This window comes from Lathamus discolor, chromosome 3 (genome assembly GCF_037157495.1).
Source record: "Lathamus discolor isolate bLatDis1 chromosome 3, bLatDis1.hap1, whole genome shotgun sequence".
In the NCBI taxonomy this organism is placed as follows: domain Eukaryota; kingdom Metazoa; phylum Chordata; class Aves; order Psittaciformes; family Psittacidae; genus Lathamus; species Lathamus discolor.
In genome coordinates, this window is record NC_088886.1 from 118,026,262 (window position 1) to 118,042,086 (window position 15,825).

General features: G+C 38.4%; 1 long non-coding RNA gene across 1 annotated transcript; it reads right to left on the bottom strand.

Annotated features, from left to right (window-relative positions):
- Nucleotides 1-2,962: 2,962 nt before the first annotated feature.
- On the bottom strand, nucleotides 2,963-13,702 carry LOC136010306 (uncharacterized). Its single transcript, XR_010610827.1, has 3 exons — nucleotides 13,608-13,702; nucleotides 12,428-12,526; nucleotides 2,963-3,031 (listed from the first exon to the last, which is right to left on the bottom strand). It is a non-coding gene; the product is annotated as an uncharacterized LOC136010306 (long non-coding RNA).
- Between the last annotated feature and the right edge of the window lie 2,123 nt (nucleotides 13,703-15,825).

The window sequence follows — 15,825 nt, forward strand, 5'->3', positions numbered from 1 at the left end:
CTTAAATTATTGTTGGAGAAAAGAAAAAAGGGAATAAACAGCTGCAGTACTGAATCACATTAAACACAATGACAGGGCTGTGTAATACAGGCTCCATGTTATAAAGCTTTCTTTTTTCCTTTAAACTGAGGAATGTGTAAATGGTAATCACACTAGCTCAACAGAAAAGCACTTTATAGCACAGGCAAAAATGTGGAGGTGATCTCTTTTATTGGGGAGCTAAAAATATAAAGAAGAGGCATTTGAGAAATTTTATTTTGTCAGAGCTTGTAAGCAGTAAAAAAAAAAAAAAAATAAAATCAAAGGTCTGCCTGTGTGGTGCCTCTTGGTAAAATAATCAGCTTTGAAGTTATTCTTTGGATAACACAAGACACTGGGTTAAGTAAGGGGCACCTCCTTAGGATTTACTTCCATTTGACACAGCATTGCCAAACATACGTAAATTTTATACCAAACTAAATGTGAAAACATGTATTATACTAAACAACCTTATAAGCACTATGATTGTTCCCTAAATAACTGTGTGGCTGGGAAAAATACAGAGGAAAACACAGGAAAGTAAAATCAAGGAAAATCGGGGGGGGGGGGGGGGGATATAAAAAATGAAAGAAAAACGGAATCATTGACTTCATCAATACTCTTACACCAGCCAGTCCTCAGCTGGAGTAACAAATTGCAGCTCAACAAGTCATCAGCTATGACAACTTAGACAGTAAAGGATCTGTATGCATAATCAGATAATCAGATTTGTTCTTAATCTGATAGCCATCATATTTTGATATTTCATTATGCTGATTTAAAGAAACACATCTCAATTCACAATAAAAAGAATGCTATGACTGAAAATCTTAATATTTTACCTTTTATGTTTATTTTCTGTTAATTTACTGATGTTATTGTCTAACATGAGGAAGAAAAAACTTAAAACAGTGGGAAAAAGAAAAAGAAACAAACAGAAAAAAAGAACAACAGCAAAATGAGAAAAAATACAGACCTCCTCACGGCAGCAGTATCTTGAGTACGGGAAGATAAATATACGTACAAACTCAGTCTTTTCTACAGAATTCTTAAATTGAATATATTCTACCTGGTACCATAACTTCCCATAGGAATTTGCAATAAAAACCTGCATATACTGGAATGGCACCTTGATAAAAGCTAAGGCCTTGCCTAAACTTCCCCATAGAAATAAGATAAATGTTCAAAACAGAACAATTACTTAAAAATTCCAGAAATACAAACCCTCTATGTATAAACATTCCAGAATATACCTACCCAAGAGTGACAGTAGCAATAAAATCATCAGAAATTTTTTTAATATAGTTAATAGTTTGTCTCCTGCATAGAATCATGGAATGGTTTGGATTCAAAGGCACCTTAAAGATCACCTAGTTCCAATCTCCCTACCATACGCATGGATATCTTCTACTGGACGAGGTTGCTCAAAGCCCTGTCCAGCCTGGCCTTGAACACTTCCAGGGAAGGGACATCCACAACTTCTCAGGGCAACCTGTTCCAGTACTCCACCATGCTCACAGTGAATTTCTTTCTAATCTAAATCTACCCTCTTTCAGTTTAAAGTAATCCCCCCTTGTCCTCTCTCTACATGCCCTTGTAAAAGTTCCTCTCGGCTTTTTTGTAGGCCCCTTTCTTTAGATACTGGAAGGCTGTCCTAAGGTCTCCCAGAGCCTTCTGTTTTCCAGGCTGAATAACCCCAGCTCTCTCAGACTGTCTTTGTAGAGACTTCATAGCTCTCTGATTCATGGCCCTCCTCTGGACTCACTCCAACAGGTCCATGTCCTTCTTATGCTGAGAGCCCCAGAGGTGGATGCAGTGCTCCAGGTGGGGTCCCACGAGAGCAGAGTGCTCCCTCAGCCTGCTGGCCATGCTTGTTTTTGATGCAGCCCAGCACAGAATTGGCTTTCTGGGCCGCAAAGCGCACACTGCCGAATCATGTTGAGTTTCACATCAACCAACACCCCCAAGTCCTTCTCCTCAGGGCTGTCCTCAATCCGTTCTCTGCCCAGCCTATATTTGTGTTTGGAATTACCCCAACCCACATACAGGACCTTGCACTTTGCCTTGTTGAACTTTATAGGGTTCACACAGACCCATCTCTGCAGGTTGTCAAGACCCCCCTGGATGACATCTCTTCCCTCCAGCAGGTCGACTGCACCATACAACTTGGTGTTGTTGGCAAACTTCCTGAGGGTGCACTCAACCCCAGTGTCCATGTCACCGAGAAAGATATTTAACAGCACTGGTCCCAGTGCTGACCCCTGAGGAACACCACTCATCACTGGTCTCCACTTGGACCATGAGCTGTTGACCATAACTCCTTGAGTGTAAAGGTCCAGCCAGTTCCAATCCACCAAGTTGTCCATCTGTCAAATTTATGCCTCCCCAGTTTAGAGACCAGGATGTAACGCAGCACAGTGTCAATGCTTTGCACATGCACAGGTATATGACCTGAACTGCCTTTTCTTTATCCATCAATGCTGTAACCCCAGTGTATAAAGACACCAAATTTGTCAAGCACGATTTGCCCTTAATGAAGCCACATTGGCTGTCACCTCCTTATTTTCTATGTGCCTTAGCACAGCTTCCAGGAGGATGTGCTCCATGATCTTGCTGAGCACCAATATGAGACTGACCAGACTGTAGTTCCCCCGAGTCTTTTTTTCCCTTTTTAAATTTGGGTGTTATGTTTCCAGTCAGTGGGAATATCACTGGGCTGCCACAACTTCTCAGACATGATGGTCAGTTGCTTAGCCATTTTCATATGTTATTTCCCTTAGGACCCACAGATGCATCTCATCCATGGACTTGTGCACCTTCAGATTCCTTAGCGGTCTCAAACCTGATCTCCTACAGCGGGCAGTTCTTCATTATCCCAGTCCCTGCCTTTGTCTTCGTGACTTGCATGGTGTGGCTGGAGCACTTGCCAGTGAAGACCAAGGCAAAATGGTCACTGAGTACGTCAGCCTCTTCCGTGTCTCAGGTAACTAGGTCTTCCGTATGTGTGAACCTTCTGAAAAAAAAATTACAGCTTCTCCTACACTGTTCAGGTAGCTCAACAAACACCATCTGGTTTTGTTCATTGTTCATTTGGAGGCACAGAACATTTGCAAAAGGTGTGACTTTTTGATGCTGGTATGGTCATTATAGTTTCCTCCCAATACTTCCATACTATCTCATTACTGAAATTAACAAAATGTAGCTTTTGCTTGACATGTCTTTATTACCAGTTGACTCTACTTATCATCACAATATAATTACTGGGTGATTATATTAAATTCATTGAAAAAATCTATTTCTTGATAGCAAATACCATAGGAAAAAATATATGGAAAATTATTATTTACATTTCTGGTGAAAATTTGCCACTGGAGTATGGTATAGTAGTTCAAATACACCATGGATTTCCAGTAAAGTAATCTCAGAATAAAACAACATGAAATTCCTCAAATTAATCTAGATGATTTTTAAATGCTATGTAGGAATGATTCCATGCCAAAACAAAGGCAAGCATGAGAGGGAGTCAATACAGAAAAAAAATCTAGGTGTCAAATCATACTTGTGGAATCTATGGAAACCTCATCAAAGTGAACAAGAGATATATGAAAAGCATTTTTTTGTGATGTCCAAGTGAAATTGAGTAAATGTGCTTGGAAATCTATGTCTTGACAAAACTAAATAGCTCGGGGTGGGTCTGTAAAAGTTAGACTAAAAATTGATAGCACAACCTCCAAAACTCCATCTGGAACTTCAGAGCTTAAAAGACAGAACGATCAGAGGAGGTTTGTAAAAGATGGGGAATTTCAGAATTGAACACAGGCTCTCAGCTTTGAACGTTGTCTCTAGACACTGAAGAAGAAAACCACTGATGCACAAAAATATACAGCAGTAAGTACTGCAACTAATCTATTGCAGTAATATTTCCATCATTTTGATAGTGGATGGGATTATTGAGCTGGGGCAGATCACTGAAGAATTATTTTGTACAATAAAGATCACATGCAATAGAAAAATGTTCAGAATACTTTCAGTCCTCTGCCACAGACCCTTCATCTTTTGATAACACTCTGTTTGTTGAGTGAAGATTTTAATGAAAATAGTATTTCAGAACTTCCTTCCTATGTGAGTATATGTCCTCACCTTAACCTTATTTTAACATTGTTTTTTCTGTGGGCGTTTATTGTATTGTAGAGTATGGCAAATCTGATAAGAGAAAGGCAAAGACTGAGCCCAGTCTTATTGTAGCAGAATGGCTGAAATAATTACATATCCTGGAAAACCTGGGAATTTCTGATCCTACTTTCAGACACAGAATGGATACACAGTTTTTGATTACAGAAAATTCTCTTGCAGTCACACACAAAGCCAAACTTCAGTTGTATTATCTGATGAACAACCAACATGGCTCATTTCCTAGGCTTTAGGAGAAAAACTGTTTCTTGCACAATCCACTGAACTGAGAATAACAGGAATTATATGCTTGATGACAGCAGCAACACAGAATCTAAAAAATAAACCAGAAGACTGCACTTTTGAATTAAAGTATGAATGTCATAGGGATAGCTTACAGGATGTTTGATCCCAAAAGATTAGCTTCTTTCAGTGCCCTATAAGCTACACCTGTAACTGTCACAATCACCCATTACCTGGATAGTTAATTCTCTCCAGGCATTCTAACTTGTTTCCAAAAAGATCATTACAGTTATTAAAAGATAACAAAACCCCACTAATTTACATTCTGGTTTCCAAAGGAAACAAAATTATTTTCTTTACCTACATTTCATTTTACTATAGCACTTCTTCATGCCTTATGATGCAAAAAAATGCCAAAAAAGGCTAACTGTCTGGGTTTGTTACCTCATAGGACAGAATTTGCCAGATATAATGAAAATACTATTCCCAGTTGTTTGGGTATTTTTTGCAAATAAAGTTTCCTCTGCACTCACCATAAAACATCAACCAATTACACAACAGAGAAAAGATACGTGCTGCTTCCAGCTCAGTCATTCATATTGTTCCTGAAATCTAGAAGTGGTTGGCTGCTGCAGAACAGTGGCCTTCACACAAGACTGTATAACAGCATACCCATATTCTTGGAGGGCACATTCAATCCCTAACATCTCATCATTCTCAGGTACAATAATAACGGTCCAATTAATTTGGATATATTAAGCACATTGATACTACTATTCCTAAACATACCTAGAGGACAACCAAAGAAGATTGAACAACTTAGTGTGAGCAGAGTTCCTGGCAGCTTGCACCATAGAAATTGTTCACTGTAGAAAAATAATTCGTATCTATAATAGATGCATTTGTCTTTAGAAACTTACAGCTCTCCAGAGTTCTTATAATGTCCGATCATACTGACATATATTTTCTTTAACCTTTACATTTAAAAAAATAGTCCTACCATCAATAGATTACTATTTGAAAGAGATTGCCTTTACAGGCAAACCTTTTAAAAATTATTCATAATATACTTTCCTGTGCTTCTGGTTACCGTCAAAAATTGGCTTCATATTAGATGGAACATTGGTCTGATTTAATACAGCATTTCCTGTTTGGATATTTACCTCATTCCAGTATTTTCTCCAGGGCATGAGTTTTCACTAAGAAAGCATACTGCAATAGCCTCCAGTGAAGCCTGTTTCAGCACCCATTTCCTGCATCTGATCCTGACTTCTGAGAGAATTAACCATTTAGTTCAGCGAGATGCTAACACTTCAAGTGGTCAAGATATCAGTTTCACAACTATTTACTTTGCATCTCTGACGATAGAATTTAGTTAGAATCATTTGTAAGCTTGTTCCAAAAAAGCAAGGACTCCAAATTTCCAAACAGTTAATAACTGAAATTTCTGATAAATATTCCTGCATGTAAAATATGAATACTCCACAACTGTAAATGAGGAGGGAAAGAGACTTGGACAACAAACAATACATTTAAGCTCCTTTGGAAACAGCAAGGCTTCTTAGACTCAGCTCATTAATTTTCCCTGGGAGATATGCAATTGAAATTCAGTGAGAGTTAAACACTTGACTCCCTTAGGTTTTTTAAAATCCCAGATGAAGTGATATTTAACTAATTCCCACACTAATAGAAATCAGTCATTTGGCACAAGGATGCAATCTAATTGTTGGTCACTATAATATATTCAGTCCTCACCACGGCATTTAATAGTGTCATTATAGGAGTTCACATGTCCTGTCCTGCCAGGCTAATAGCAGCTGAGTTTACTGGCCTGAAAGCCCAGTAACCTGGAGCTGAACGCAAGGGAAGTAGTTGCAGTGGAGGATGCCTCTCCTTACCTGCAGTTAGGTTGTGTATGCTCATTCAGCTTTCCACAAAGCACTTTTTGCTTTTAGAAGCATGCATATTCTACATATTAGAAGTAATCTAATCTTTGGGTGTGACCATCCTCACATGTTCTATAAAATCCGTGAAATTAAATCCCTCTCTGACATGTACAAAATAAAATTAGACATCTCTTGAGAGATCTACTCTTGAATAGCAGAAGTTTTTCTCCCCTCTCCTAGTTTGCTTTTCCTCTTGCATTCTTGGCGTCCTCGCTTTCCTGCCAGAAATTTCCAAGCTGCTGAGCTCACTCTTCCCCCTCCTCCTCCCTGTCTGCTTTCTCTCCCCGTCTCTGCCGTGCCGGGTGTCAATGGGCTCCCGCAGCCGCTCGGGCGGACAGCATTCCGTTGCCGGGCAACTCCCTGAAAAGAAGCACATGCTGCTGCTCCACAGACAGAGCGTGCCCGTCTGCTCCAGTGATGCTGTGGCCTAATTTCTACCTCTCCTGTGTTAGATACAAAAGGGAACATCTCCAGAGTAGAGGGTTAGGGAGTACTGAATTATCTGCACTTTTTTGTTGTTTGTTTTTTTCCCCACTCTCCTGTTTGGGTGCATCCCTTTCCACCTCAGGGCCCCCAGAAGTCATGCGTGTCTAATGCTTGTGTTTGGGACTGTTCACTGGGCTTTGCAGAACTCTGACAATTTTCTGATAGCTTTTGGCTGACTTAATAGTACTTACACAGATCTGTTAAGCTTTCCTGTAGCTCTCCCATAAGGGCAGTTTTGCATGTAAATTCTCAAGGCCATTCATCTTTTCCTACCTGACTCTTTACTGCCTGGGTGTTTGGTTTGTGGGGTTTTTTTTAAAAGACTCTTTAGGAATGCAAACATAGCCTTTCTTATTTTCCCTCCTTTCACTGTGGAGAACAAAGAACAGCAAACTTAAGAAATTCCTTTGGTTTTTATACCCCTGAAGAAAGATCACTGCTTTATCCATGGATTTAGTTTTGGAGTGTCTAATCTTCTCAAAAGGCAGGCCCATATGGATTCAGATTTTGTGGTTTGAACTCAGCTCTGCAACCACAATCCTTCACTGTCTGTTACAAACAGAATTGTCATTAGGCAAAAAAAAAACCAGTATCCAGAATTAGAAGCAAGCTTCCTTGCTTTTCTTTCTAGCTTCCTTAAATTCATTGTTAGCATGCTTTTAATATGAAGGTTGCTTATGTCAGTTGCCTTCTGTCAGTTCTGGTACCAACTCAGAAGCTCATTCAGCCTGCAAGCAAACCTGAACCTCAGGGAAAAGCTGCACTGTATTCAGCCTGACTGTCTAATATTGCTATGGTGCTCTGGGTATTCCGCTGATCTTCCTCGCACTTCTGGACCAAGTCTGGAGTCCCAGTCCTAATCTACAAATCCCTAATTTGGTTAGTGTTCCTCTACTTTAAGGGCAGCCAAGAATCTTCATGCACTGATCCCTAGAGTCAGCACTACATTACTAATTCCTGTCAGCAAAGCTATGTCAATACAAACTGTGAAAAACATGCAACCTCCAGCTGACACTGTACCAGTAAATGCCTGGTTCAGCTTCGTTTATGCCATCATGCCACCAGGACAGCACATTTTTTCAGCTTAGCTTGTGCCTTCAATAATGTGCTGTAATTTAACAGGCAAAATCCACAGTGGCATTGGACAAACATGGAAATCACAGATGCCCTTTAACATGTAAAACCAGGGCTGTGAACACATTACATTAAAGACTTTGTAAGACACAAAGACCCATAGCTCTGTAGAAGAAAGGTGCCAGCTCAAATGTTTCAATTCTTCCCAATGGCACAGTATGTAGGAGATTTTTTTGCTTATCTCCTACACAAAGGATCAGAACTGTTCAAATGTGTGGTAGCCGTAGTTCTACAACACTAAACACAAAGGTGCTGAAGTCTCATCCTTTTGGAGCAAAAGGATATTTGGGTTCTTGCATGTTTCATGTGCTAGGCAATCACCACATTACTTGCAAAACATTTTGAGACCTTCTGGAAAGAAAGGTGCTCTATACGGGCAGAACAACAGTTAGTACTTGCACGAGTCACATACATACACAACTTTCAGTATTATACAACTCCTCAAACATTCCTCCTCCCCAAACACACCCTGTGTAAGATGAAATGTGGGACTTTCCTCCCTCAAAACCACAACTTAATAGCACTAAAAAAGCAACAAAATGTCTTAAGATTGCATTAAAAATTCACACTCCCATTTGAAGTCAGTTTAAAAGGGAAAATAAGGCCCCATAACTGCTTATGGCCATGGCAAAGCTAATGGAAAAAAAAAAAAAAAATTAGGTGATCTGTTGCCAAACAGGTAAAGAACTGAAGAATAACAACATAAACCAATTCACCATACAGATACCAGTATCTTCCTGTCCAGAGGCAGTCTATGTAGTTTTGGATCTTGCATCAATTCAAGATGATACTATAGTTTGGCCCAGAGCCAGAAAGTGGCAAGTGAAATAATGTTCCAGTACTTGCACTGTGAACAGACAGCTGGCTTCAAAGGGAAATGGACTAATCCTACTTCATTTCCCTTCTTCAGTATGTGTTTAAAGAGCTTTGGTGCACTGAAGGAAATCGACCAGAATTCATTAGTTCCCTTCTGATTCAGCTCATTGCTATTGGGAAGGGAAACAGGTTGGGATTGCAGGATCCTACTCAATTTCCTTTTGAAGCAGTCTTGAAGCCAATTCTGCTCTCATTTGTACACACAGATCTTCACTAATGATGCATGTCATTTAAATGCCATACCTCTACAAGCTGACTAAAACATAAAGACTATGAAGAGAAGAAGAAATATTAAATAATATATATATTTTTAAAGATACTCTATTCGACTTCGTACCATTGAAAATTTTTGCCTGACAGCATTCCCAAGAAACAAGCTCAGAAAATCAAGAGGGGAACTTCTTGAAAGAGGTACAGGAGAAAAGAAAAGAGGAAAAAACCCAACTGAGAATAGGAAAAGATCACAATGAAGGAAAAGAATAATTTTGTAAGTAGACCAAAACCATTTTCTGCTATTCAATGAAAAATTACAGGAAACTAAAACACTGATTGCAATAGCTAAAGCAAATCCTAGGGATCATTTTTATCTTATTTGGAGATGGTTTTGGAAATGGAGACATGAAGCTTAACAACTTGTTCTGGATCAAAAATTGTTCTTCCCATTCATAATCACATCTCTCCATTTTTCTCTCTAGAGCTCATGACACATTTTTATGAGCCCTTTCAAGGTTACTGGAAGCAGTAGGATCTCAACAATTCCAGGCAATACCCTGTTCAGTTTGAGACCACTGCTTTTAAGACAATAAGCCAGAACCAACACTCTTCCAAAGCAAAACCTACAATTAACCACCTAAGCAGAAAGTGGCTTGTGACAAAGCAAGCAAGCAAGTAGAACAGAAGAAAGCTACGGGATTCATGATAGGACCATGGCTTCGCTTGAATTGAATAAGCACAACATGTAAAAATCACTTTTTCATACTGTACTGAAGATAAAGAAGTATTATTGCTGTAACGAACTGTCTTTTAAGCTTGAACTGTGATACTTTAAATGGTGAACAGTCTTACGAATTTGGTTTCCATACTAATTGCAAATCCACGAGCTTGAAGCAGTATATTGGATAGAAAAAGTGTCATTAAGTTGGAATCAATAAAAAGCCTTTAAAATAGCAACACTCTCTGTAAAAAAAAAAAAAAAAAAAAAAAGGAAAAAGAAACAAAAACCATGGGCGATTCGAGACCCCTTTTGTTTTAGAATGTTTTAGTGTCTGAAGTTGTAGAGGTGACTGAGAAGTTCTATGGGACATTCTTAAAGTTTGATTCCTCACCAGTTAACTGCAGAAATCTAGTACAGACACAATTTATATCCTGCACTAATAGCTTCTCAGCACAAGAAAATGAAGGACAATTAGAAAGCAAGTAATGGCTCAGAGATTCTACAGAGCACTGGACCACCTACAGAGCAAGTTAAAATGAGACCATTTTCCTTTACTCTTCTACCATCAACCTCAGTTTACAGCTTTAACTTTTATTACTAGACCATAATTTTAAATGTTATTCAATGTAATCTAGAAAAAGTTATATGACATTTAAAACTTCCAAAGGCTGACAGCTTCATACAGAAGCACTGGGATAGACATAGCAATAATAGAGATAATCTGTTCTCTTTGCATGTTCAATTTATTTTCTCACTCCAAAGACAAAGGTTGAATGTCCCATCACTCTTTAGTTGTAGTGACTGGATATTGTACAGGAAGAAATCAGTCACCACTTGTAGATAACATCACAAACAAATAAATGCATGAAACAAAGGCATTTCACAGCTCAAACATTCAAAGTCAAACTAGTTTACTAGACATTTTTCTCATTTTTGTTGTTTAATGTTCTTCAGTTTCAAAGTGCAAGACAGTAGATCATACAAAGGCAATTTTAACCTAATCAGTTCAGCAAGTGTAACTACGTTTTTAATACTTTCCTGTTTGTCACATTTAAGTCTCTGTTATTATTATTCATCTGCTACTCTGATTACACAAAAGGCATTTCTTTCCTATTCCCTTTGCAAAATCTGCATTCTCCTTCTTGCTACCTGCCCAGTTTTGCTCTCTTAAAGAGCCTTTTCCTTTTTTTCGTGCTGTGCATAAATATGACTTAAACTTCACTTTTGTGTCACCTCAGGATTCAAATTTCCCTCCAATTTGAGATAAATTATTCTGGATAAAACTATATTCTAAATGTATCCAAGCCTTTAACAGGGAAGAGAATTCTGGTTTTACTGTCAGAAACATTTCAGCTTGCAAAACATATTTCAGCAAAACCTTCCCTTGATTCTTAATGTAAAGAGCCATAGGTTACTTTTCTGAAAATGAAGTGCAGAATGAGGAGTGTAGCTCAACGACCTAACCAACCATGGAGATAGAGTTACTATTTACAAATAGGAGTTAATGTATGCAAGGAGAATTGCACTTTTGAAGACATAACAGGAAAATAAAACATCCTTTAATTTACATTAGAGGTGTCTCTTGGACTTCAAATGGGAGTGTGAAATACTAAGGAAGAGAGATTAAATACTGTGTCAAGAGGTAGTACACAGTGACAGAGGAACACCTGCCCTTACTGCCATTCTTTGAGAGGTACCAAATGACCACGTTTGCAAGCAAGATTTAATACACCGTGGAGACCAACACAGGCTGCTCAGTGGAGGAATGAAAGGGAAAGGAAAATGATCAGGGAACCAGGAAATACCAAATCCTTCCACTATGCACTGCAAATACTGCAAATGTTGTGCAGACCACCCTAGACAATAGAAGCACTAATATTGTTTGAACAACTCATCTTGCTACTGATGCACCATTACAGAAGGAGAGAGAGGGATCATGGATGCCACATAATCTTACGGTGACCTTGGTAATAGGTAGTCTGGAAATACATGATGGTTATTTCAAATTAGAGACAGAGATATACCACCCGTGCTTGCTAAGCATACCTCCTCGTCCCAACACCTTTTTTAAACATCACAAACTAAGAGTTAGATTTTATATGTGCAAATTTATTCTAAGACATTTAACCTTTCACTTGTCAATATTATCCCATCTCATTGATTCTTCAAATATAGAATATCACAAGCCACGAGCAATTCAACATTCCCTCTAATACAGCCTCCTACTCATGAGGTTCAGAATCCTGACATTATGTAAAAAACACACGTATTTCTTAGTTCATTGAGAAATGTACTTGCTATAGTAATTGTGCCCCAACCAGGAAAAATGAGAGTACCTCTTTAACAGAAGCCCAGCAGCTAAACACTAAGTGAAAAAAGGATGTGTCAAAACCTTCTTCTTCTGTTCAACCTTGTATTAAGCAGTCATCTATTTACCAGGGATTTAGAAAGACTACAGATAGAATGTGGCTTATTATTATGCATTGAAAAGTGAACTTTCTGTATGAGAATGCCCTCACTTGCCTCACTGTACCAACTCAAAATATGTGATGTGTAGCTACTGAGAAATAGGGAGAAATCAATCCACTGCAGCTATTAGAAGATGTGTTTTAACACTAACCGGTCCAGCTGGCTGGCTTTTTTGCTTTCTCAACAGCCTTCATGTAGCTTCCTTGAGTTGTTTTCTAAGGTCTTCCTTTGGCTAGCCATGTTTACAGCACTAGGAAAGGAAGAAATAAAGCAACTGTAAAGCTTGTTAAGAAGTAGTTCATGTGCTATTAAAGGTGATCTTCCCAATTCCCGTTCTATTTGTTATTCTTCCTCTCTGAAGTGGGCCAAATCTTCCAGTTTAAAATCTGAGCACTCTTCAACAGTCAGGTCTCTGAGAAAAGCATTAAAAGCTAAGTCCTAAGATGTTCTGAACTTCTGTAAAGCCTATTGCCACATTCTAAGAAACTGACAAAGGATGACTTCTATAGCAGGTTGAAATCCACCAATATATTAGAATATAACACAAGTCTAAACAGCCTTCATGCTGGATAAAAAACTGTTAAGTCATAGCAGTGCAGGAAGCATAGTGGTCTCCAGATGGAGAAAACCCAAGACGCACCTCTTCTCATAGCGATTTACAGTATAGACAAACATGCCTTTGAAAACAGCTGCACCATACTGCCCAATGTGTCTTCCTCAAATATTCATAAAGGAAAACATTAATCCTTGTCTATGCAGTCTGTCTAGAGAGCATTTCCCATCGTGTTTCAAGTAAAGTCAGGCAGGTTAGATTCAGAGCTCAGCTAACCTGAATGACTTTGTCTGAAATGGACACGGGTGCATTTACAGGAGTAGTTCGGTCTGAGGGTGTGGCTTTACTCTCAACTTAACTTTGTGTAAATGCAGGTTACTGCAGAAGCTAACCTTTAAGACAGTACTGTGGACAGCCAGCCTCTACTAGCTCACTTGGTAGGAAAGACCATTGTCCCTGGCTTGCTGTTATGTATGCACTGGGAAAAAATTTGCAGATCCTCAGATTCTTCATCCCCGTGATCTTTTTTTTTTTTTTTTTTTTTTTTCTGTAGCTTGATCCTTCAAGCAGTAAAACCTTGCACCCAGTTCTTGAATCTAATGCTCAGCTTTGCTAACTCCACCTCCTCAAGGCAGCAGAGGTTTTGGCCTTGTGCTAGTGTCTGTCTTCAGTTGACAACTAAAAAAAGGGCATGCCAGTCTTTATTAGCAGAATACCTAAAAGGAACACAAAACCAGTGAAAACCTAGATAACTGATATAGCAAATTCAAAGATGTACCTTTTAAGTGTATTTTGCAAGGTATAACATAGCATCTTTCATGTCTTATTTTCCAGTTAGGCAGGTTCAAGTCTGCAGTTCGTGGAATCTGGAATGTAACTACAAAAATATGAAAAACTAACAGACAGACCTGGACAGTCACATAGTTAAATCACATACAGCAGCCAAGCAAAATTAACAGGAATGCCCTCAACAACTGAAGAAAAAAAAGAAAAAAAAAAAAAGATTAATGTATAAGGGTTAGAGAAAAACAATCTTCAGAAAAAAACCAAACCACTCTGCTGTCCGGTAATGTATTTAGTCATTTTGAATGGAGGACAGTTAAAACACAAACCTGTTACCATGTAGATCTGCATTTTCATTTGTAAAAAGGAGATGGGATATGCCAGGTTAATCACCCTGTTAAAAAGATGAGTATATGGTTCACAGCTGGAACCAGAGAAACAGATTAAGTCTCAAAAAACCAGCAAACTGAAGAGGGGAAACTCTCACAGCAGGATAAAGAACTAAACTAGCAGTTGCACTCCCCACAATCTTGAACACCATAAAGTTTATAAATGCCTACAAGTTTTGCTCAACAGACAAAAGGAGAAAGAAGTACAACAGTGAAAACTAGCTGCAGTTTGCCTAGCATGCAGGTCATACTGGTGTCCCCAGAATGGTACTGGGCTGTAAGTATGCATGTCATTTAATCACACTAGTCACTCAGAGTTGAAAATTGGCATCATACTCTTCCTGCTCCCCCTAGAAGAAACTAATAAAACACATTTCTAGAACTCGAGACTGAATCACATCAAAACATGACATGTTAGGTTAAGCAAGGTTAAGTGAGGTGTTCAGAATGAAGGCCCATATTTTACAAAGACATGATAAACTTGGCATAGTATGTAATGACACTATCTGAAAATTAAAGAAAATTTAATTTCTAGGTATTTAGGCATGTAGAAACTAAGTAACTTCAACCCAAAATGCTACATTTATCAGTCTGTTTCTGATCATTTTTAAGACACTATTTCTTACTGACATGTGGGAGTCATCCATAAATGACCATCAATACAGACCTTTAAATTATAAAGGTGTGCTTTGATTTTTTCCCCAAAATGAAAATGACCATCCTCCCCCTGTCCAAAATTCAGGAAAAATACCTATAAGCTCAGAACAAATACAAGCAAAGAAAAAAGCCTCTCCAAATGAAATCTTAATAATGAAAATAAAATTAGAAAAAAGGAGTACAATCTTTATAACAGAATTTGCTGAATTTTCTTATGATGGTGAAGGCAAAGCCTGAAGTCATACCTAATTCAAATCACACCAATCTAGTGAGATGGAACTATCAGTTTACAGGAGAGGTTTGATCCAATTTGCCCAGTAGACCTGGTAGAGAAAAGCTTATGCTATAAAGACAGAGTATGTAAGATGACCCCCATTACCTTTTGGCTAAGTACTACTGTAAGAAAGTTTTACTAGTTTATCATTTTTATACGGTAGTGATGACTTTTTCCTCAGACGCAAGGAATTACATTTTTTATCAATGGTTCATGCCAAATCCAAGTCCTTAACAGAAATCAGCCCAAAGCAGGTGCACAGATCTGTCAGACCTTGAAATTTGTTTTGAAACCAACCACCTGTTAGTGTAATTGTGTAGCTGTTTTTCCTGGCTTATGGGATTTTAGTTCAGCTGTTGTTCTCATGCTAACGCTTATTTCCTCTAGGAATCAGTCTGTCCATTTATACTAAGCTACAAATTTCTATGTGACTATCTTCACCGTCTGATTCAAGGTATACATTCAGAATGTCTTGTGTAGCACCCATAATTAATAACACATTTTGTTTACAAAATAGTTCATCATTGCTGTAGAAAAATGTATGAAAAATAGTATTTAACATCTGCTGTGTCACATGTAATCATTTTGATGACTCATCTCTGTTTCTTGTTTACTTCAGACAGCAACAAAGAAGATTTACTCTTAGAGAACAGTCTCAAAGACCAGATTTACTGTTGATGCCTGAGTCACATTCTGCTGATAACAGAGCACTGTTCCTCTCGCTGAAGTAAACTCTGAGTCAGGGTTCCCATTAAAACCTTCTGTTTCTAAAGTTTTATAACTTCACCAGAAGCTGACTGTGGGTTAGAGGTTAGCAAAGATACTCTCACTTCACAGGATCTGATGAAAGATCTGAAAGAAAAAAATCTGTCTACATATGAGATAAAAGTGTA